This window comes from Triturus cristatus, chromosome 7, assembly GCF_964204655.1.
Source record: "Triturus cristatus chromosome 7, aTriCri1.1, whole genome shotgun sequence".
Classification (NCBI taxonomy): Eukaryota; Metazoa; Chordata; class Amphibia; order Caudata; family Salamandridae; genus Triturus; species Triturus cristatus.
Window position 1 is genome coordinate 1,376,679,308 of NC_140590.1, and position 25,440 is coordinate 1,376,704,747.

Consider the following 25,440-nt stretch of genomic DNA (forward strand, 5'->3'; position numbering starts at 1 on the left):
AGCTCTGATTAAAAATGAGGTTTTTATGGTTTTTATGGTGAATGTCCCTAAGCTAATCAAGGCTCTGCAACTTTTTGAAAATACAGATTCACGTATCAACAAAGCAATACACTGGATCAGGAGTGTAAGGCACTGCTACTCAGTAGACGGGATGATGTAGCAGGTGCAGCATGCAATACTCTCCCAGGTTCTAATCGGGACTAAATTAAAATTCCCCTGACCAGTGCCTCGATAGCAAATGGGCCCCTAGCTCTTGGGCTCAGATCAGATCCATCCTCAGGGTCTGAGATTCAATTTAGTTCTGTTCCCACAGCGAGTCCCGTTTTGGTGGACCCCAGGGTCTGGGAAGGTAAGCTCCTTATCTGCAAATTCTACCTCCTAATGCAGTGGACCATTCTATGCCTTCAATTTCCAGCTTTTGAAGTCTTCCAGAAGTACTTGAACTATACATTTCATCCCTGCGGGCTGAGAGAGCACAACCTGGAGCCTCTACTCCTTTTGAGTTAGCCTACCATTGCTGAGATGTATCTCCCAATTTGGCAAGTTGACTTTGCAACTTCAACCAACATTCCTTCCTGTGCTCAGGCTGTACACCAGGAGAATTATTCTCCTCTACAAACCCCTAATGACAGTGTGGGCCATCCCCATGGACAGCACAATGAGCCTGGCCAACACAATGACTCTGAGCGCCTAAATCCAGATTACCTGAAAACTGTCTGCTGGAATGTGGCCGGACTTAAAAGCAGACTATCTGAGAGTGACTAGAATTAATTCATTTATAATGATAACATATGCCTCTTTCAGGAAACCTGGATCTCTTCCCATGCATTTAGACCGGATATAGATGGTTTCCAGGTTATGGCGGGGAGTGCTTTGGTGGGTCGGGACATGGGTGGGCTGTGTATTTGGGTCAAAACCTCTATCCAGAGTTCGGTCAAGGTAATCACTTGCTGTCTTGATCTTGAATATGGTCAGCTTTAAATAACTACTGTTGATCAATGTATACAATAGACAGGCCAATAGTAATTCTGAAGACAGCAAAGAAAAATAAATCTTTTATAATAGGAGTTCACTTTAGCGCTCATTTTGAACCTTCCCCACTTGCTGATGATATCTGCAGGGAGGAGGATGCATATTGGGGTATCCCAGCTATCGACTCTTCCCCTGTTAAACACCTGTCAAAGACAGCTCACCAGGTGACTGATGCAACACTCTCTCATGGTATTTGGGCATGCAATGGGCGCTCAGTCTCAGATAGCAGACCTACTCCTATGTTAAGAAGGGGTCTTTATAGTACCCATCTAGACTACCTTTTTTATTAATCTTGAATTATGGTCTGAGCTGACTGATATTTTTGTAACTCAGAAAACGACCGTGACCCATTAACACTACTTCTGAAATGGCCAATATCAAACTGCTTGCATCCAGTACTGGACAAGGGGAATATTAATTGAATCCTAATTGACAACAGGAGGCCTGTTAGGTAGCCCTCCCTTGAATCCAATGATGCAACATTGAAATCTACAAGGACCAACACTTCCACAGCTCTTGACTTCCTTCAAACCCACTTGTCTAGGCCCAGTTAAAGACTTATAATTCATTCTTTGAGTAAAATCAGAGGATTCTTCACCAAAAATAGGTGCCGTAAGGCTAGCAGAGCAAAAATAAATGAGTGGTTCGATGCAAACTGCCAACTAAGGAAATCAGAACTCATAAGCTCTGTCAGACTGGAAGATGGAGGAGCCAGAAATTGTCATAGAACTCAGACTGCCAAGAAGGAATTGGACAAAGTGACTATAGGCAAATTACTCGGGGCGGCCACAGTCAAAGATTCTAAGATCTTTTGACACTTGCTTATGCCCAAGGGTAAAATGGCCCATTATAAACTTGAATCCCCTGTGCTGTCTAGCGAGTGGGAGTCCCATTTCAAAGCATTATACTCTTGTAAGGCAGAGTGTCCTATTTCGTTTTTCCCTACCTTCCATCTGAACCCCTTTGAACAGTTACTATCCTTCTCTTTAGCTGACACTAATACAGCCCTGAACTCCTTTAAAGCTGGGGAGGCCCCTGGCCCTGATAAAATACCAGCTGAGCTTTGCAACTCCAACCATGAAGCGTGGCTGCCATACATCAACACCTTAGGTAATGCAAACCTTCAAAGAGGACTGTTCCCAGAAACTTGGAGGGGCACCGACATAGTTTTTATCTTTTAGAAGGGACTTGTAACAATTCAGCTTACAACCACCCTAACAGTTTAATTGATAATTTTCAAAAACTATTTTGCAAACAAGTCCTAGACAAACGTACATCCTAAATCTCAGAAAACTCCATCTTAAGCGAACAATTGACCACAATTTTTTATTTGAGCTCATCGGGTGGAAGGTGGTGCTGTGGGATAGGGTCAGTCTTCATGTTGCTTTCATGGATCTACGTGTGGTGCTCGATCTGGTCCCTATAGTTCAGCTGTGGCAAGTGTTATCTGCAAAGAAAATACCCTCTGACCTGCTATCAATTATTATTTGCCTGCACAGAGTTTTTTGCGCTAGGGTTCGCAGACTCCTAGGAGGGGGACTTACGGGTAAAATAGACGTCAGTAAAGGGGTATGTCAGGGGTTTGTGCTGATCCCACTCTGTTATTACTTTTTATCAATGGGTGCATCGATGCCTTTCTGAAATCAAATAATGACTCGCCTAATCTGGCAGGGAAGAATATTCCTGTGTTATTTTTCCCTGACAACACCCTTCTGATTTCTAAAATCTCCCGAGGTCTACAGATCCTAGTTGACAACTGTGACCAGTTCTGTAAGCAAAGTGGCCTTGAAATTAACACTGCAAAGACTAAATTTATTACTTTTAATGCAAAGAGACCAATCAGATGCAGAATCATTGTGGACTCTAAACCCATTAAAGAGTCAAAGAGTTTGACTACCTTGGCAAAAGATTGGCAGGTAACGACAAATTGTGGATAACAACTTGCCAAGAGCAAGGTCTGTTTGAAAACACAGATCTAATGCTAGCATCAAGTTTTTTGAGCTTTCCAAATCTTCGCAGTCTCCCCTGTTTTGCAGGTTTATAGAGTACAGGCTGTTAGTGCAGTGATATACAGTGCTGAGCTGTGGGACCACATCCTAGTGGAAGGTTTATTGCCTGTTGAGAATTGCTCTGTAAGATTGTTGCTTACGTTACCACAAAGCTCCCCTTTATTCCCTCTGTGCCTGGACCTAAACCTGCATAAGATAAATGACCACGCTAGTCTTAAGCCGATCTTGTATTGTCTAAGGTTGTGGTCAACTAAAGACCTGGCTAAATTTAGAGTAGCTTTAAGCGATATAATCACCAGACATTAAACATCTGGCGACAAAAATATGTTCAGAGTTCACTAACTAAACTAGGCACAGCTTTTCTCTGGTTTGATCCTAGCACAATTTCTGCTTGCACAGTTCTGCCTGTAAAAAAAGTATCATTACGGTGCCCCCTTTCTTGGGACTCTAACTAATTAATTCTTGAATATTGAAATAGATTATATTTTTGAATAATTTCTTGATTTTTCTGCAAACTCCACTATTAACAAAGCTTTATATCCAGATAAGGCTGGACACTCTTCCTTTAGCATGTTTTACGAGGACTTGGTCCAACCCCTTGCACAGTACGGACTCATGCCAGGCGTGAAACGTCCTGCATGTTCTATTTTTCTACCCCACGAGAAAAAAAAACAAGAGAAAAATGGATAAAACCACCCTGCCTTAATATGGGGACCAGGAACTATCAGGAGGTCCTTAAAATCTGTTGAAATTACACCAACCCGAAGATAGTTCTCCCTTTGTCTAGCCTTCTGAAAGCAATTTGGTTTATAAGAAACTAGTAATTGAACAATTAAAACTTGAGTCTAAAACCTGTCAAAACATAGTTTCCCCAGAGGTACCAGGACCGCCCCCACTTTAGGCAACGTTCTGCTTCAAACATAGGGCATATCATAGCCCCCGCCATATTGAACAAACATACTAAGGCACACAAATAGCCTGTGCTATTATTGCTTGGAGACAGCGCAAGCAATTTTCAATTATCCGCTGGATAGCAAAGGGGCGAACAAGACTAATTTAATACTAAGAGAAGACCAACCAACTAAGGACACATAGGCATGGAGAAATATCCAACCTATATTTGGATAAAACATAATTGAATTGGAAACAAAATTTAGGGTCGCTACGGAATATCCCTGCTGGTTTTACCCATTATCCAGTACCTACGGGTGTTTCCTTAAAAGAGAGAATTAACATATAAATGAATAAGCCTTGAAAAAGTTACCGAAAGTAACGAAACACGTGTTGGCTGCTCCAAACTGCCATCACTTGGAACGTTCTAGAAATAGGACCCTTATTTGGCGACTGTACATTCTCCTTTTGTTGAAAAACAATGTTATGGGCATATAATATTTCTATGCTTTTTAGTCACTTACCAACATGTTGTTATGACGATTTTGGATTAAAAATATAGATTTACATATGACTTATGCTTACCTGACGTATTTTTCCTGTGGGTATACATACACAAATATATGAAGAATTGTGTTTTCTTATGTGACCATATTTTTGCAGACAATTTTAGGAACTGTATGTTTGAACTATTAGAGTGCCGAGGTGCAATACTTTGATGAAAAAATACTGGTGATGACTTCGGGAATGCTCAATCAGATCCGTTCATGTTATTCACCCCCTCAAACAATTAGAGTCCCTGTTTCTTTCGATGAATTCATGCAAATTCGAACTGCAAATACATTGAATAGTAATCCACCAAAAACAGGATAAATATTGTCCAGAAAGTCCCCCAAAAAATGCAAACATAACACAAATCCAATAAAAAACCCTTGAAGCAATCCAAAGTATCTAGGGACCATCAAAACTCGGAGAAATGCTTAAAAGAAATAAATGCTCCAGGATACCCAAAAATAAGGAAACCAAAGTAAAAAGCATTTGTTTATTAGAAGCCAAAATTGAGTTCCTTTAAAAAATAAAAAAACAGAAACTCCCAATGCCCATAGGACACATTTGTAATAAAAAATATGTAAAGCACAAACCCACCTGCAAGGCAGATTACATTACCCAAAATACATATACATCACACTTATCCTTCAACATATAAGTAACTGAACACAATTTAATGTAACATATTGATACATTACTAAAAAAGTGCATGAAAACCCCAAACTACTAACTAGTGAAAAATACTACTATTACGAAATCAAAATATACCAAAAGGTCACAAACAACACTATAACTAACTTGTAGACCTCCCTCTTAAGCCCCTCCACCCTCAAAACCTTTAACATTTATTTTAAAAAGGACTTATCTGTTCTGAGGAACAGCAGCACCTTACCGCTACCTGGTTCCGGGAAAATAGACTAAAAATAAAATAGCACTAATAGATTTCAAAATAGAAGCTAGCGGTAAAATAAACAGGCCGCTAAATAAACAAAAAAAAGGACTAGCTCTCCATAAAAGTGAATGGAAACTAATGTACAACCATGAAATAAATGTATGAAAAAGAATTAAAAAAATCTTTAAAATGTAAAACATGTAAAATACATTTTGTTTAAAAATGTTACAAGATTGTAAAGTATAAAATAAATAATAGTATTAAATACATACAATTATTTAATATATACAGAAAAAACATATTTTATAATGTTGATAAAAACATGTATGTAAAATAATAAAATAAACGATTAAAAGACTGGAAAATAAAAGTGGAAAAGTCACTTAACTTTATATACGTGTTTATTTCTAAGTTGATATATGTACTGTTTGCAACTGTAAAATTATACAATAAATTAACTTTGAAAACATAAATAAAATTACCAAAAATGTGTTACAGAAAAAAGTAATTATATTGTTTACAAACATAGAAATAACAGTTTTTTCTCATATTTCTAAATACCACCAATACTAGAAAATAACACAAACTATTTCTACTACTTAGAAATACAGTTAAGTGAAAGGATTTCAAACAAAAATTATTAACTTAAAAAATCACAATCCGACATAATTCATTTTTTAAAAGAATGAGACCACTGCCTGCCCTTTAAAAAACGTTTTCCTCAACACTCACAAAGGGGAAGGGGTCCCTTAGGGATACCTTCCCATTTGCGAATGGGTCACCACAAACTCGTAGTTGGCTCTAAAATGCAAATGTTTTACGACAGCATTTTGGTCACACAACATTCACACCTTCCACTGCAAATCGCTATTACGAAAGGAAGCCCCCAACTCACCCCTTCCTAATACCGAATCCCAAATAGGTTACCTGATCACAAATTGGGCATTTGTACATATAGCCCAATTTTGTGAATCGTCCATTAGTTAGCTAAAAACGCTTTGTACATCGAGCAATAAAGGAGTGATATTTACTATTCCCACTCCAATCTAATCATATTTGGGTACAGTATTGGATGCTAAAGGGTTGACATTTACTATTAACATTAAGTTGTAAACAATTTGTGGAATGTGTTGGACACTAAAGGGGGGATCCATTTACTATTCCCGCTCCAATGTGAACTCCATCTTGATGTCCAACTTAAAAGCATAAAATCTCAATTAAATCTGCATTCAATATACATTATGTGTTATTCATATCAAGATGTAACTAAAAATGTAACTCATGCCTATGCCATCTACCTTGACTGCCCTGAGATAAAATCTCTACTAGTCTGACCACAAGTGTTGATATTCCTGACAGTGAGTCAGATTTATTATTTTAATTCTGGTCCAACTAATATTGAGGAAAACACATACATTGGAGTGGGAAGGAGTCACATGAATTATTCTACGCCTAATCAAACGGTCATCTGGGAAATTGTTTACATTGAGAGCAGGCAATGTTAAATATATTATTCTGACTGCAGTCTTACAAACATTATGGAAAGTACAGAAAGGGAGACGGATTAACTATTTTAAATCCACTTTAAAAAATATTTGGGAAGTGCATACATTAGAGAAAGGGATTCCAACTTATTTATTCTAATACCAGTTTAACTATTAAGGAAATTGCGTAAATTGGAGAGTGTTGCAAAGTTACTATTCTAACTTCAGTCTAACAAATATGGAAAAAGTGTATGCATGGAGGGGGTGGTATTTTATTAACTATTCTAAATCCACTCTAACAAATAATGAGGAAGGGGCATACATGGGAGGATGACATTTACTATTTGAACTTAGTCTAACAAACATTGCATTAATCAAAATGCATACACTGTGGAGTCAACAGGGGTAGTATTCTAACTCCTTTCTTACAAGCATTAGGGAAAGAGTTGCACTGCAGGGTACCATATTATTCCCGTTGCTATTTAACATCTATGTTGCACTTCTTAGACAGTTCTCTTTGAAACTTAGTACATATCTATATGCACACCAATGATACACAGATTATCTTTGATCTACAGCAGTTTAGAATAAAAACCCCCGCATCAGGTAAATAAAACAATGTATCTCTTTTCCTCACAACAGTCCACTACTGGGGCGATATTACGCATTTTCATTGCTTGTGCCGGGCGCAAACAATGAAAATGCGCCCTATTACCATGAATGGCCTGCCCCATGGCAGCCGCAAACTTGCGCTGCCCTGGGGGGCAGAGAATTCATGTGAAAACCGGGAGCAGCTGCTTGCTTTTGTTTTCACAGTGTAGGCGGTAAACCGGCTGCACTTTTGAAGGGGATTAGAGATCCCCTTGCAGGTGGGTGCAGTCAGTGACTGCACCCGCCTGTAAGGGGATGTTTGGGGGTTGTCCATAGGATAGGATATATGTTTTTAAAGCGCTCGAATGCCGTGGCGTCTTGGCGCTTGTGCAAATGAAAGTGTTACAGCCTGTATCGCGGATCTCTGTTAAAGCAAACAGCCAGGTCTTTAGTTCTTTCCTAAATATTTGTCTGTTTGATTGAAATCGCATGGCTGTTGGCAGGTTGTTCCACAGCTTCGCTGCGCAGTAAGAGAAGGCTCTTCCACCCCATCTTACTCTCCTAATCCTATCAATATGGAGGAGGCCCAACGTGCTAGATCTTAATGAACGAAACGGGGTATAGGGTCTAAGCATTTTTTGAATATCCTTGGCTCCCCCACCGTAGAATGCTTTGTGGACCAGGCACAAAGCCTTGAAATCCACCCGTTGCTGAATGGGAAGCCAGTGGAGGGCTCTGATTCCAGCGGAAGTTGGTTGACCTCTTGGAATGTTTAGGAGTAACCTTACAGCGGCATTCTGCAATCACTACAACCTACTCATCTGGAGTTTATTAATCCCTAATAGCAGGCCCTTGCAGTAATCTAACTTAGATAGCAGAAGAGCCACTAACACTGTCTTTTGTAGTTCCTTCCCGATGAAGGGAAATATCTTTTTCAGAGTTTTAATTAAAAAGAAATAGGAAGAGGTAAGATTATTTACCTGAGCGGAGAAATTTAGTTGGCAATCAAATATAACTCCAAGGTTTCTAACCTTAGAGATAGGGCTGGGGCGTTCTCCTGCTCTCATTGGCCACCAGGAAGCATTCCACTGGGGTCGTCCCTAGCCATACTCAATGACCTCTGTCTTATCTGTATTGATTTTTAGGAAGCTGTGGTTCATCCAGGTCATAATCTCTTCAAGACACGCATAAAACCTGGCTGTATCTTCAGGCTGCTTGGCTATCGAGAGTATGAGCTGGGAGTCGTCTGCATATGACACTAAAGCAAAACCATGCTTCCTAATGAGTCTGGCGAGGTGCAGCACATATATGTTAAACATCGTTGGGGACAATGCTGATCCCTGAGGAACTTGTGGAAATGTGGATTTTCCTGGTCAGTTATGTCCCCTATCTTGGACCCCAACGGTTCTATATGCATGTTACAAGTACATGTATGTTCCCTCCAGTTCCAGTTTCTAAGACGCAAACATATGTGTGTCTACCGTCAACATGTTCTCTGTCAGATCCGCCATCAATGGGCTGGATATTCGATTCCTAAGTATAAAAGGCCACCGACTTTATATGGCCAAGTTACTCCATTTTTACAGTTCAGGCGAGTAGGCCCGATTCTGTCCTCAAAGCCTTTCCCTGCTCTCTGTCTCTGACAGCTTCAGCTTGAGCTCGCATCTGTATCCATGAACTTTGTCCTACTCCCTGTGCAGCTAACGGTGCCTGCCTCGGCTAGTTTTCGCCTGTCTGCCAAGAAGTTGTATTTCACCTTCGAATTATCTATTTTGCTCTTCAGCCGATGCATTCTTGCCTAGTAGTTTAAGTAAACATTCCTCCAGTTACCAAGCAAAAGGCCAGGCTTCTCTGTCTTCATGCAAGTGATTCATAGCCCTGTTGCTATGGAAAGTTTTCTGCCCCTCGCATCTCATATAGACACTTAGACGCTTGTACACGCACATAGTCAGTATAGAATAGATTCTGTCCGAGAGTCTCTTCCTTGTGGATAACATAGTTCTTTAAACATAGGATGTTAGATATGATTTGGGATTAGGATGACTTGACCCCAGACTTCTCGTCTCCACATGTAGAGCTAAATGTCAAGTCCCCTTCACCCCCTAGTTACACGTCAATTACACGTCATGCTGCTGCGCGCGCATCTATGCCAAGTATTATCTTATAGATCCACCTATGTCTGATAATGCAAGCCAATTATGTTTCTTTTATTCCTTATTACGCCTAGTTTCGATTATGTCACTGTTACGTCATTTTTCTTATCAAATGTTACGCCTTCTACATTCGTTTCATTGTAATGCACTTATTATAAAAATGTATGTCTGTTAATAAGTTATTGTACTTCACTTCCTGAACCCTCGTGGTGACGGAACCTGAAGGCCGCCACTCGAGTCGGCCATTTTGAATGGAATAAAGCCCATTAGAAAACCTCTTATACCACGGATTCTGCCTCTTGTTATTTTGAGCTATTTACTTTAATTTAAGATTCCGCATGAAATTCAGTCCGGTAATATTTATTTTATTTACCACATAATGGCGCCCGAACAGGGACACTTTCTCATCTCACGCGCCGGCGGTGCGTTGCAGGCCCGGTCTCCTGCCACAGCTGGACGGACCATAAACGCGTACCAGCAGGATTTCCTGTAAGCTCCCTCCGGTCAAGCGGGGGCGACTGAGGCTGCGATCAACCCAGACGAGGCGGTGAGAAGTGCGAAGTATCCCGACCAGAGCCTAGCTGAGAGAGCAAGATCCGAGGTATACAGAGGCCCACCAGGTTTTCCGAAATTCCGACGTCCAGAGGGTCCGATGTCCGCAGTTATCGAGTCCTGTCCATTCTCTGAGGCCTTCCGTTTCAAGGAGCTACTCGGTGAGTACCATCGCCGGGGAGGCATGTTGACGTGCACATAGGTTGTGCCGGTCAAGACGGATTTGGGTACACAAATCCGGTCTGCACTGTTTAGCAGTGTATATGTACTGTTTAGCAGTATATCAAGTATTCCGAAGTATTCAGTTATTGTCAAGAATTCAGCGTGGTGATCAGTTAGGCAGACTGTCATCATTGTCGACCATTATTAAATGTTTAATGTTTAATGTTTAAAGTATTCAGAAAATGTCTTGCATATTGTGGTATGAATGACTGTTCATTGTTCACTGTTCATTATTGTGTTTCTCGTATTAAGTAAGTTCAAGAGTAAGTATCAGATCAGTTGTTAATATGCCGCTCTTCTCGAAGTTAAGACAGATTACCACCAGAAAAGGGGTGCTTGAAGAAGCAGTTCCTATTCCTCCTAGAGACACTCCAGGACATTTCATGTACCATAAACATGGCATAGATGCCATATTGTTTCTTGATCTATGGGTAGATTATACCAAGGGATTACCGGAAAGTCAAAGGTGGCCCATAGCGGGAACCTGGGATGCAGAGTGCATCATGAAAGTGGAGGAAGAGTTATGGAAAAGAAAGGTCAGACAGTCACAGAAAGACGCTATCGAGTTATGGCGTAAAGAATCTCATAGACGAACAGAAAAAGCACGTAGACAAGAAGAGAGGAGTAAAGAAAGTTCAAATAAAGTTCAAGAAAATCTATTAATTGAGGAAGGTATCCGAGTGAAATCAGAACAAGTAAATAGACAAAGTAATGCTCTTATGAATGGTATGTATCCCCTTCTAGCCGAAGGATTACCTAAGGCTGCTCCAGAGATACCAAAAGACTTGCCACCCCCATTATTTCCAATTAAGGTACATCCAAAAGGGCGTCCCAGAACCGCAGAAGACGTTTTCCTTTCCTCATATCTAGATGATGCAGCCCCCGAGTATGCTAACGCCACACCACATAGACCGTCTGGCGGAGGGGTTCAACGTCAGGATCAGGTATCTGTCCCCGTGCAACAGCAAGTCCCGACGCAAGTTTCGGCAAGCACATCTGTTTCCGCATCTGTTTCCGCAGTCGACTCTACAGGGGTATCGACACCCATAGTTGCTGTGTCACGTTCAACGAACCCTTTCACACCCGACGCCCCAGATGGGGCCACGGGAGGTGCTAGCAGTACTTTTACACCACCTAGAATAAATAAACTTGTCTTTCAAGAGTCAGCACATTCACGTACACCTAAGTTCGTAAGTGAACGTGCGCTTAAGGAACTCCTTGTAAATTGTAGATATGACCCGGTGGTTGGTAAAGAGGATGAAATGGTCCTGGCATCATTACGTATTAGGCGAGCCGCAGAGTATTTAGCAAGGTTACCAGGGATGACTACGCATCTGGATAACATATATCATTTTGTTCAAACAGGACGAGATCCAGGATGTATTAACAGAGCTATGGAATTCCAGAAAGTAGAAATACAGGGGGAACTGTTACGTTTCCTCATAAACTGTGTGATCAGAAATCAAGATCGTCCGGGGGTAGACATGAACGTAATGCTTACTCTTACAAGATGGAGTCAGAATATATCAGAAGGGAGACACGATAAGCAAAATTGTATAATAGCCATGTGCCGAAAAATCCGTAAAGAAATAGAACGTATTCATGCAGAAAGATTGGGAACAGACGAGTTTGAGCAAGATGAAGTGTCCGAATCAGGGGACTCTGCAAGACAGTCAGAGACCATAGCCTATGTAGGCAGAGGAAGATCCTGTGAAAATACTAGATGTTTTTCTGATCCCATACATTCTGTATGTCCAAATAATAGCAGAACGTATCCAACGCCTGTAATAAATCTGAAGTCTCCTGAACATTCGTTTCAAGCCGCAGATAAAATACTACGAGAACGAAGGGGTTACCACCTCCTCGATTCCATGGATGAGCAAGAATTAGCCAGATCAGCCGTTCACTGGATCGTTAGTCCTGAAAAATATGGTGATGAGACCGTAGCACACACGTTTCTCAATCTCAGTACAGATGAACAACGTTTAGCTGGAATCTATATGATTCAGCAACTCCTCATATTATATAAGAGCCAACATGCTGATCCTGGTCCTTTACCTGATATATTAACGGAACTACTCACGAACAGATGGAGAGGTTCTAGTAACAAGTTAATTAAAGAGATATTAGTGTCACGTAAACAGTATGTCCTTTTTGTAAGTCCGGATTCTCTCTCGCTGCCCCATAGAGAAAGAACGCCGTACTATATGGATAGACAAAATCCTTTACGAGAAGTGCACCCAATAAAAGGCGAAGACAATGAGTTTCACCGTGTATTTGTTTACACACCCATATCAAAAATGGAATTATTAGAAATGAAGAAAGTAGTACCTAGCCATGATAAAGACCCAGCGGGTTTCCACCGAGAAATTAAAGACATGTTACTGATGGGAGAGTACACCTTTCCTGATATTATGACGATATTAAAGGTGCTTTTGCCTGCTGGCATTTATGAAAAACTGAAAGAAAAAGAGTGGGAAGTGGGAGACCAAAAGATAGACTGGACAGCATTAGCAGAGGAAGAAAGGGGCCGAACTGCAGGTTCGGGGCTCGGGGATAAAGTTAAACTATTACCAGGTTTACTAGTACAGGTACTGCCACGTTTATTAACTACAAAAAAGGAAGATTGGGGTGCAATCACAGCCTGCAAACAAAAGCAAGATGAAGACACAAGCGATTATTATGCTCGATTTGAAAAATGTTTTGGTATAAATAGTGGTATAAAAGCAAGTAGTGACTCATATCCACATTTATTTGTGACAAAATTAGTGGAAAATGCATTACCTCCAGTAAAGAATAGAATATTGAAATTCGAGAGTACCTGGCAAAGTAACACTCCGTCGCAAATGCTACAAATGTTACAGTATCATCACAATAGAATTAGGGATGAACAAGAACACGAGCATAGACGCATGAAGGATACAAAAATGAAAATGCTAGTTTCTCAGACAGTACCAGCAGATGGTCACAAAAAGAGTGTGACACATTCTGGTGATTCTGCAGTTCCTGTAAAAGGAACCTGCAATTACTGTAAACAACTGGGCCATCATGTACACGATTGTCCAGTCCTGAAACGTAATATAGCTACAGGCATTACAAAGGAGAGACCACGATTAGTTAGACAAGATCAGAATGAACAAGGAGCTATGCTGCATGGACAGTCCGTGCCAGTTCAGCAACAGTCCATGCCAGCCTCACAGCAACCCATACAGTTTGTGCCAGCTGCACCACCGTTGCCTGCTACTGCCACACAAACCGCAACACGACAACTGTATCAGACTGCACAGTATGAATACCCTGAATACCAGCGTTACGCATGAACCAGCCTAGAGAGGGAAGTTGACTTACCACTTATCGAGATTCCTGTAGATCAAGAAGGACCTTATGTACATAGTGAATTATTAGGTCAAGATAGAAAATTCTTACTCGATACAGGGGCAAGTCGAACAACTATAAAACGTAGTGAAGTTCCAGGGGCACCCCTCTCAGGCTCTCAAAATGTTTCCCTTGGTTTTTCAGGAAAACCTATTGTTAATGAAGTATCAAAGCCTCTACCACTTACGATAGGACCTTTGACACGAACTACAGATTTATTGCTTACTAAATCATGCCCAGAAAATCTGTTAGGAATTAAAACTCTGAAAGCACTAGGAGCCATAATATGTTGTTCTCCGGAAGGAGTAAGGTTGTTTTTACGTGATTTTAAAGGTCACTATGTGTCTAGAGACATGGATCCCCGACTACAGACTTTACCAGTACATCTATGGGCACAAGGCCCTACGGATGTTGGCTGCATGAACATTACACCCTATCGAGTCACACTGAAAGCAGGAGTGGTACTACCACGAATGCGACAATACAAGTTACCGCATGATGCTGTAGTGGCTTTGCTGAAAATCATTGATGAGCTAATTGCCCAGGGAGTAGTTGTAGAAACAGACTCCAATGTATGTAATTCACCGATAATTCCGATTCTTAAACGAACTGATCCTACTGCTCCACCAGTGTACCGATTGGTTATTGATTTGCGTGAACTAAACAAGTGTATTGTACCACAATTCCCTGTGGTCCCTGATATATCATCGTTATTGACAGCAATTGATTCCGAAGCAACATTCTTTACTGTAATTGATCTCAAGAATGCCTTTTTCAGCGTCCCAATAGATCCGGAAAGCCAATACTTGTTCGGATTCAGTTTAAATGGGCGCAGCTTTAAATTCTCACGCGCTCCCCAAGGATTTACAGAAAGCCCCAGCATCTACAGCCAAGCACTGAAACGAGAACTTGACAGTATCCACATGCCAGTCAATACAGCACTGCTTCAATATGTCGATGATCTGCTGATCACCGCGAGAAGCGAGCCAGAATGTGAAAAAGCTTCTCTGACAGTTTTACATTTCCTAGCCGACAAGGGGCACAAGGTGTCCCCTTCTAAGCTGCAATTCTGTGTTCAGCGAGTTATTTATCTTGGTCACTCGCTGTCCAAGGAGGGAAGGCAGCTTACACCAGATCGCATCCAGTTAATTGCTAACATGTCAATACCCCAGACACAAAAGGAGGTGCGGGCTTTTATAGGCCTCACTTCATATTGTAGACAGTGGATCCCTCAGTACGCATTTCTAGCAAAACCACTCATTCAGTTAACCACACAGGAGGCAGCCACATCGACTGTTCTCCCTTGGACTCAGGAACATACACAAGCTTTTGAAAGCCTAAAGGAAGCTTTATGTCAAGCACCTGTTTTAGCAACACCATGTTATAGCAAACATTTTACACTCTTTGTTACAGAACGCGAAGGTACTGCCTTATCAGTACTCACTCAGGATCAAGCAGGATCACGCAAGCCATGTGCTTATTTTTCCAGTACATTAGATCCCGTAGCTCAGGCTTTGCCTGCATGCCTGAAATCAGTGGCAGCGACAGCTTTAGCAATTAGACAAAGCGATGCCATAGTATTAGGACACCCATTGACAGTACAAGTACCACATGCAGTAGAGGTTCTTGTGAACCGAACACAAACACAACACTTGACCATAGCAAGACTTACTGGTTATGAACTGACATTGTTTCAACCACACATAGAGATCCGACGGTGTAATACATTGAATCCTGCTACACTATTACCTGTAATTGGAACAGACCCACTAGCTCATGATTGTGTTGAAATCATTGAAATAAAGACGAAACCTAGACAAGACTTGACAGACGTTCCATTGCTAGATCCAGACCTGACGTTATATGTAGATGGTTCGTGTATGAGGACAAGTACAGGAAATTTAGTTGCCGCATATGCAGTCACAACAGACACTGAAGTTATTGAGACAAATTGTATAGATACTTTGTCAGCCCAAGCAGCAGAACTTGTTGCTCTAACACAAGCCTGTATTCAAGCCGCGGACAAGAAAGTCAACATATATACTGATTCACGTTATGCATTTGGAGTCGTACATGACTTCGGAGTGCTTTGGCGGGAGAGGGGTTATTTAACTTCTCATGGAACACATATTCAACACGGGTCCCTCATTCATGCTCTGTTAGACGCGATTCATTTACCGACTGCAATATCAATTATGAAATGTAAAGCACACACGAAGGTTACTGATATCATTTCTCAAGGCAATGATTTAGCTGACAGAACAGCCAAACAGACTGCTCAGAATCGCACATCCGACATGACAAAGCCAATAGTTCAGACACCAACACAGTGTATGACAATTAAGGATCCCACACTTGATGTAATTGACATACAGACACATGCCACAGCAGAAGAAATAAAGAAGTGGACTGAACTAGGAGGGATCCAGACAGATCAAGGATGGATGACGAAAGAGAAATCTGTATGGTTTCTCCCTGATTCCATGGTTCAAGCCATTATAGCTACAGTTCACAGTCCAGCACATTTAGGAGAGAAGGCTATGCTAGACAGCATTCAGCACATTTGGTTCAACAAACATTTACGAGCAGCAGCTAAACAAAAAGTTCGTACCTGTATGATATGTTGTCAGTTTAATCCAGGAAAGAGTGTTCCCGTAGAGCAGGGTGGATTTCAGCCTCCTGACCATCCTTTTGAAGTCCTCCAGATGGATTATATTCAGATGGAACGTTGTCGAGGATTCAAATATGTCCTCGTAGTTGTCTGCGCTCTCTCCCGTTGGACAGAGGCGTATCCCGTATCAGATTACACTGCCCCGACTACTGCCAAGCAGCTAGTTCGAGAATTCTTCCCACGGTACGGTTTACCACGTGTTGTATATTCAGATAACGGCCAGCCTTTCTCATCCGAATTAATGAAACATGTCTCACTTTTGTTGGGATATCAGTGGAAATTCCACTGTGTCCGACACCCCGAGGCAGCAGGTCTCGTGGAACGACATAATCAACTTTTAAAAATCAGATTGTCCAAAATATGTCAGGAAAAAGGTGTGGACTGGATAGTAGCCTTACCAGTTGCGCTATTCTACATGAGAATGGTAGCACACTCTCGAACAGGGCTATCCCCGTATGAGGTGATCTTTGGTAGACCACCGAATATGTGGGGGACGCCTATACCCCGTAAAATAACTGATGTTGACTGTAATATGCTGACAGATTACCTGGCTTCCTTGATGTCTGCACTACAATCTTCTCGTTCACAGGTGGTCGCAGCTTTTCCTGACAACACTGAGGTGAAACCCCATGACGTGGTCCCCGGGGACTTTGTCCTGGTTCGGAATTTTGATAGGAAAAGCCAATTGGATCCTAGGTGGAAGTTGCCTAAGCAGGTCCTGCTGACGACCAGAACAGCTGTGAAGATCGAAGGACGGAAAGGATGGGTGCATTCCACCCATATAAAAAAATTTCATGGACTACCTTCAGATATAGACACTGTGCCCTGCACTCCCTCACAGACTGATTCAAAACTTCCTTTTGTTGAACAAAATGACTCTCAGTGCTATAAACAGAAACTCAGGTCCAGATCTAAACTGTCGGACGATTTGATTGTTTAAGTCCTCTCCAAGGTGAAGCGGTTGAATCTGTCCCGACATGTATCCCTTAGGTCTGAATGATGCAGAGTCCAGAATCATAATGAAACGACATGCTTATTGTAAATTACTGCGTAACCACTGTATTGTGACATTATTAATTTTGTTTTTATTGAGTATTTTAGTAATTATTACGAGTATGATTTTGCACATATATCATCCTGTTTCTAAACGTGTTTTCAATATAACTGATGAACATTCTTTTAGTGACCTACCGCCACATGAGTTGTCCTATAGACTTGCGCTGCGCAATAACACATTCATTAGTATGTTACATCATTCCCATCAGACTAGTAATGCGACCAATTGTTGGGTGTGTGGCCGACTCCCTCCCTATCAGAATAACAAAGGAGTTCTGCCTTTCTTTCCACATCCATTTACACGCAATGGCTCCTGTGGAGCATGGTTTAGTTTATTAAATTCCATAGACCCAGACACAGCAGTTTATCAACAACATTGGATATGGGGAAATCTAAATCTAGTTTTATTCAAAGTCTGTCACCCTAATAAGGAGGGTCACCCCAGTAGAACAGGAACTGATTTAGAAAATGAAGTGTATAAATTAGGTAATTTTACGCCTAATCTTATGATTTTGAATGTCAAATCCGAAGTTGAACTAATTCTGCCCACTATGTCAGTATTTCCAGTAAAGGGTGAATTATGTGTGAGAAAAGTTGGTTCCATACATATGGGCCATAGCCAATGCGTTACTACAGTAGAATATAGTGATCAAGGCAAATCTTCATTTAGAGCTTCTCGCCATTCTTACTTTATATGTGGTCAGACGGCATATATGCGTCTGCCTCTAGATTGGGATGGTACCTGTTACATAGCATTCCTTCTGCCACCTGTTTTCCTAGCTCCTCCTGATTATTATCGAAATGTTCATTTAGTACACAATAGAGAGCGAAGAGATCTCCCAGTTGTCGATTATACTGAGACGGCATGGGACAAGTATGTAGATTTCAATAAAGGTATCTTTCCCTATATAGGTACAATATCAAATAGTAAGCTGATACGCAGACTCACCAAGACTCTTGAAGCTGTAGTAAACGAGACTATAACCGCCCTAGGCAATCTGACAGAGGAACAATCAGTGATGAGAATTGTTGTTCTCCAGAATCGTCTTGTCCTTGACGTCATCCTGGCCGATAGGGGCGGAGCTTGCAGGGTCATCGGATCCAGCTGCTGCATTTTCATACCAGAAAATTCGCCATCTGTATATAAAGCTATAACACGCCTTCATAAGATTGTAAGCCAGATACACGAGAATCCAGGCACTTGGACGTGGTCCGGGTGGTTTTGGAGTGTGATATCAGCCTGGGGATGGAGAGTTCTATCCTTCCTAGGTATTGGCCTTCTTATGCTTTTCAGTTGTTGCATATGTTTGCAATGTGGACCAGCGATTTGTGGTCTGTGTGCCACATCGTGTATTCCACATCAAGGTTTTCGCTCAAGATCCCGGAAGAAGAAGGAAGAAGAAATGATGCTCCATGAGCAAATCGATGGAATGATGAAGATTGATGTCTCGTGAAGGGCAAGAAGGGGACAAGGAGGGAATGTGGAAATGTGGATTTTCCTGGTCAGTTATGTCCCCTATCTTGGACCCCAACGGTTCTATATGCATGTTACAAGTACATGTATGTTCCCTCCAGTTCCAGTTTCTAAGACGCAAACATATGTGTGTCTACCGTCAACATGTTCTCTGTCAGATCCGCCATCAATGGGCTGGATATTCGATTCCTAAGTATAAAAGGCCACCGACTTTATATGGCCAAGTTACTCCATTTTTACAGTTCAGGCGAGTAGGCCCGATTCTGTCCTCAAAGCCTTTCCCTGCTCTCTGTCTCTGACAGCTTCAGCTTGAGCTCGCATCTGTATCCATGAACTTTGTCCTACTCCCTGTGCAGCTAACGGTGCCTGCCTCGGCTAGTTTTCGCCTGTCTGCCAAGAAGTTGTATTTCACCTTCGAATTATCTATTTTGCTCTTCAGCCGATGCATTCTTGCCTAGTAGTTTAAGTAAACATTCCTCCAGTTACCAAGCAAAAGGCCAGGCTTCTCTGTCTTCATGCAAGTGATTCATAGCCCTGTTGCTATGGAAAGTTTTCTGCCCCTCGCATCTCATATAGACACTTAGACGCTTGTACACGCACATAGTCAGTATAGAATAGATTCTGTCCGAGAGTCTCTTCCTTGTGGATAACATAGTTCTTTAAACATAGGATGTTAGATATGATTTGGGATTAGGATGACTTGACCCCAGACTTCTCGTCTCCACATGTAGAGCTAAATGTCAAGTCCCCTTCACCCCCTAGTTACACGTCAATTACACGTCATGCTGCTGCGCGCGCATCTATGCCAAGTATTATCTTATAGATCCACCTATGTCTGATAATGCAAGCCAATTATGTTTCTTTTATTCCTTATTACGCCTAGTTTCGATTATGTCACTGTTACGTCATTTTTCTTATCAAATGTTACGCCTTCTACATTCGTTTCATTGTAATGCACTTATTATAAAAATGTATGTCTGTTAATAAGTTATTGTACTTCACTTCCTGAACCCTCGTGGTGACGGAACCTGAAGGCCGCCACTCGAGTCGGCCATTTTGAATGGAATAAAGCCCATTAGAAAACCTCTTATACCACGGATTCTGCCTCTTGTTATTTTGAGCTATTTACTTTAATTTAAGATTCCGCATGAAATTCAGTCCGGTAATATTTATTTTATTTACCACAAACTCCACAGGGCAGATGGAAACTACCTGACTATATGCCCTCCCAATGCAGGCTCTGCTCTCTCCCCTCCAGAAATGAGGATAGGAGGGACAAAGCCAGACCCCCAATCCCTACCTCCCGCAGCCACTGCACTAACACCGTGTGATTCACGGTGTCGAAAGCTGCCGACAAATCAAGTAATACAAGAACTGCTTTGCCCCCTCTATCGACTATTCTACGAATCTCCTCAGCTGCTACAATTAATGCTGATTCAGTCGAATGGTTAGATCGAAAACCGTGCTAGGTTGAATCTAGCAAATCATTAGTGTCCAAATATTCTGTTAATATCGTATTCATCGATTTCTCAAAAATTTTGGCCGCTATAGGCAGACCGGCAATCGGTCCGTAATTCTTGGGCTCCATAGGATCTAAGCTTTTTAGAATGGGTCTAATCGTAGCATTCTTCCAGCAAACTGGATAGCTACCTGACTCCAGGACTTGGTTTATTAACGGGGTCAGTTCATCTCCGATTCTGCTAGAGGCCAAATGCATCACCGTAGCAGGGCATGGGTCTTTTGGTGATCCAGATTTTATAGAAAGGAGGAGTTTATAGACCTCATCTTTTGTGATTGCTGGAAAACGAATTAGCTTCATATCTAATAGATCTGCCTCCGTTTGTGGTAGATCTAGCTTGTCTGGGCCCATTCAAACTTTCAGAAGGCTATCATATATTATTTGAACTTTGTTCTGAAAAAATGCGGCTAGTTTATTACACATACTTTGATTCGGATGAAAGGTGCTTGCCTGCTGAGATTTAGAAAGCAGACTAACCATAGAACCTCTTGTCCCCCCTCCATAGGGCTGCTCTCGGGAAGGCACTCACAGACAGCTAGAAGGTGGTGCACTGTGAGTGCAAATGAGGGAACGCCCTCTTAAGGTAGAGCTGGAGCTTTAAGTGCGCCAGCACTGTCGATTTTAAGGAGAGGCACAAGCATCTGCGCCCCCTTCTGTAACACCAAAATGCCCCAGGGGCGCACAAAGTGGGTGAAAACGCCAGTTGGGCCCCCGGGGCACTTACTGTAATACAGCCCTCAAATACTTTCTGAGCTTAAATCGATTAAGAACAAAACTCCTAAGTACAAGGACAAATTTGTTTACCCTACCTCCAGCTAAATGGCCAGAATGAATAGGCCCCTGCCCTGAGACAGGAAAAGTAGTGCTCAGTTTGGGTATCTACATTGAAACAGAATGCAAGCTGTAACAAAAAATATCCAGATTGGCCTTCACCTGCTTTTGATGACTGAAACTAGTCAGAAAAACTCTGTGTTTTATCAACATTAAATATCACATTCCAGTTGTCCTTATATTAGTGCAATTCCGCTTAGAAAAAAGGGGATGGTTAGTCAATAGGCTTCCCAGAAAAACTTCTTGAACACCTAAAGTTGAAATATTTCAAACTATGAAATAGTTAAACAAATAAATACCAAAAAACCATTTTAATAAATGAACATGCTAATCAATTAATATTACTAAGTGCTAATTAGTGATTAATTATAAAAAATACCCACAGAATACACTAACAAACCTTACAATCCAACCTTAAAACAAAATGCATACACAAAATTCTTTAAAACAATTAAAAGATGCAACATGATCAACATGATCAACAACTTCAGTAATTAACAATATTAATACATAACTATTTAAAAAACTCTATTTCGCAATCACTAAAAGGTCCATCAACCAAAAATGTAATACATTATTAAACATTTTAGCAAAATGAAACGTATAACATATATAAAATATATAACATAATTAATAATTGAATTGATTAACCAACCACTATATATTTAAAAAAGACTACACACCCAATACTGTTATAAACCCACCCTTAAAAAATTACACTTTAAAATAGCATTTAGCCAAACAGCATGATTTTACAATAACACTAATGATAAAATAAAGACGTAGAACCATACACCAAAACACCATAATAACAAATAATGTTAAAATAAACAATATTTTATACTTCAATATTCAATATGTAGTTAAAAAGCAATGGGCCACATGTATCAATACAAGTAGCGATTGCCTATATGCGATTTTCTCTGAATCGCAATTAGGTAATCGCGAATCCTAATGTATGAAACTCTTTTCAGTTTCATTAGCGATTCTTAATGGGTCAAAAATAAACCTATCTCATGCATATTAATGAGCAATTTGCGAGCCATTAGGAATCTACACTATAACAAGGATGGTGGCTTCTTACCATGTCTGTGATTGCTTTTAAATGAAGCAGTCTTTTTTGTTTTCAAATGCAGCCTGTTTTTCTTAAAGGAAAACGGGATGCATTTAAAAAGAAAAAATGAAAATTTGCAGTTTTATTTTTTAGGGCAGGCAGTGGTCCATGGGACCACTGCCTGCTCTTAAGATGAAAATATTTTCCATTCTCAAAGGGGAAGGGGCCCCCTGGGGACTCCTTCCCATTTGCGAATGGGTTACCACCTCCTTCAGGGAGTCGGTAAAATATGAATGTTTTGTGACCATAATTTGGTCGCAAAATATTCATACATCCCATTCGGATTCGGTATTTGCAAGGGACATCCTAAACACGCCCCTTCCAAATAGTGAATCACAATTTGTGTTTCATACATTTATAAAAACATTTTTACGGTCAGAAATGGACCGATCAGCCATTTTCAACCGCAAAAATGCCTAATACATGTGGCTCAGAATACTTATATTCAATATTTTTGCAGTCACTATATTTTGACTATGCTTTTGTAATCAAATGACATTTTTGAGTCTATAATATTTTGGAATGCCAAAGAAAAGTAAATCTGCACACTCAAAAAATATAGGACCTTATTACGACTTTGGCGGTCCTCCAGCGGAGCTGCCACCGCGCCTTCCGCTGGAGGAACGCCAAAGCTGTGGTACACCTGCCCCCCCTGATTAGGAGTTTAACCCTAGTCAGGTGGGCAGGGCTGGGGCGGTCTCACTGCGGTGGGCTGTTAGGCTCATACTAGATCCTAACATACAGCCCGCTGCCGTGACAGTGCCTGAAGCACGTTCCTGCACAGTGTGGCATGACACACCATGCAGGAAGAGTGGTGCAATTCCAGGGGGGCCCAACTTGGAGGTAGCATGTGTCTCTCCGCCACCCTTTTCATGGCGGGCTCACTGCCCTGAAAAGGGCGGTGAGAGGGGAACTCAGAATATGCTTGGCAGTGCCACAGCAGCACCACCAGCATATTCCTGCTCCTGACTACTGTGCGACTGCCGCGGGATCCTGGATCCCCGGCAGAAACAGCAGTCCTGTGGCGGTCTGACCCCCCAATCATAACACTGAGGGTGGGCCTGCAGTGTGGCAGTGGTCAGACTATGGACTGTCATACTTGTAATGAGGCCCTTATTCTTTCCCCAATGTTAGTTGTGTTGGAATGAGAACAGAAAGTCTATACTCAAAAAATAAGCACTTCCCGAATGTTAGTTGGGTTTGAGTCAGAAGGGTAAATTTGCACCCCCAAAAATATACACTTTCCACAATGGTTGGTAGGTGGGAGGAGGAGCAGTCAATCTGCACTCCACAAAATGAATCACCTATCCTGTGGTAGTTGGATTGGATTGAGAATAGTAAATCTTATTGCCTCAAAAATATACACTTTCCCCAATGATAGTTGGCTTTGAGTGAACTTAGTAAATATGCACTCCCCAAAAAGAAGCACTTTCCACAGTGTTAGCTGGGTTGAAGTGGGAATAATAAATCTGCACTCCCCAAAAGTAAATACATTCCTAAGTGTTGAATGGGTTGGAAAAATATGTTTAAAAAAAAAGTTTTGGATGGGTTGGAATAAGAATAGTAAATCAGCACTCAACAAAATTACACTCTTTCACCCAATTGCAGTTCGGTTGCAATGAGAATAGTAAATCTGAGCTCCCCAAAATAAACACGTTTGCCCATAGTGGTTCGGTTGGAGTTAAAATTGTATTTTTAAACTCCAAAAAATCAAACACATTCCCCAATGGTATTTGGGTTTTAAGTTACAATGGTTGGTACAGATTCTTACTTCAGAAGTTCACAAAATGGGCATTGTGTGGGTTCAAAATAGTTACAATGCTTAGTATGCATTTGCATGAAATGTGTACAATAAATACGTTTTGTGATGTAGTTTATTTAATTAATATAGTAATATTATTTTTATGGTTTTTAGAAACATAAATGTTTGAAATGATTCCCCAATTTATAAATTCAAACAAATACAATAGTTATATTAAAACAATTTAAGTTAGTAATATATATAATACTTTAAACAATTATAAATATTATAGTACTTTTCTAAGAAATCGATATATTAATTATATATTGTATGTTTGTATCTATCTATCAATCAATCTATCTATCTATATATAAATATTCACTGAAAAAACATAGATTTCAGGGACATTATAGTAAGAAATTAGCATTTAAAAAGCCTTTGAAATTCACTCAAAAACCATAGGTTTCAGGGACGTTTTAGTTCAAAATTAGCATTTAAAAACCTTGGAAATGTACTGAAAAAAACACAGGTTTCAGGGACGTTACAGTTAGTAGGACATTTCACTCGTACGAAACCAGAGAAATTCGTCCGTTATATTAAGTTGAGCTAACTATAACTCGCGCCCGCGCAATGCACTGCTGATGACGTCACATGATATTACATCATTCATAACATGGCCAGTGCCATCACTGATGGCATAGCAAATGACATCACTGATGACATCGTCCAGTGACTGTGTGTGTTTCTCTTACGTTTAAATATGTTATATATATATATATATATATATATATATATATATATATATATTATCTACTGGCGGTCGCCAGTAGATAGTTATAGTTAGGACCCTGTTTCCATAGGAAATCCGCAACATTCTATTTGGAATAACTTTGGCGCCGGTCGATGAATCCTCGCGAAATTTTCAAAATAGGTGGGGCGCTACGCTCCGCTCCTACCCTGAAAGTCTCGGGGGGATTCGTCAAGCGGGGGCTGAGAAAAAAGGGGGGTCCCAAAACGCGTTTTTCCCATGCATTTTTCCATAGGACCTTTAGACACAGCTACAGCCCGAACGGCTGAACAGAGTTACTTGAAATTTGGCAGAGAGGTAGTCCTCAGGTCAAGGAAGTGCCTTTTGTAGGTCTGGTGTAAATCTGTTCAGTAGTTCCTGAGAAAATAGCATTTAAATCAATATATATATGTGGGCGGAGCCTAACCACACATCTCATCCTGAGATCTGATTGGCTGTCAGCACTTCATCCAAGAAGTGTTGGCAGCCATCTTGGG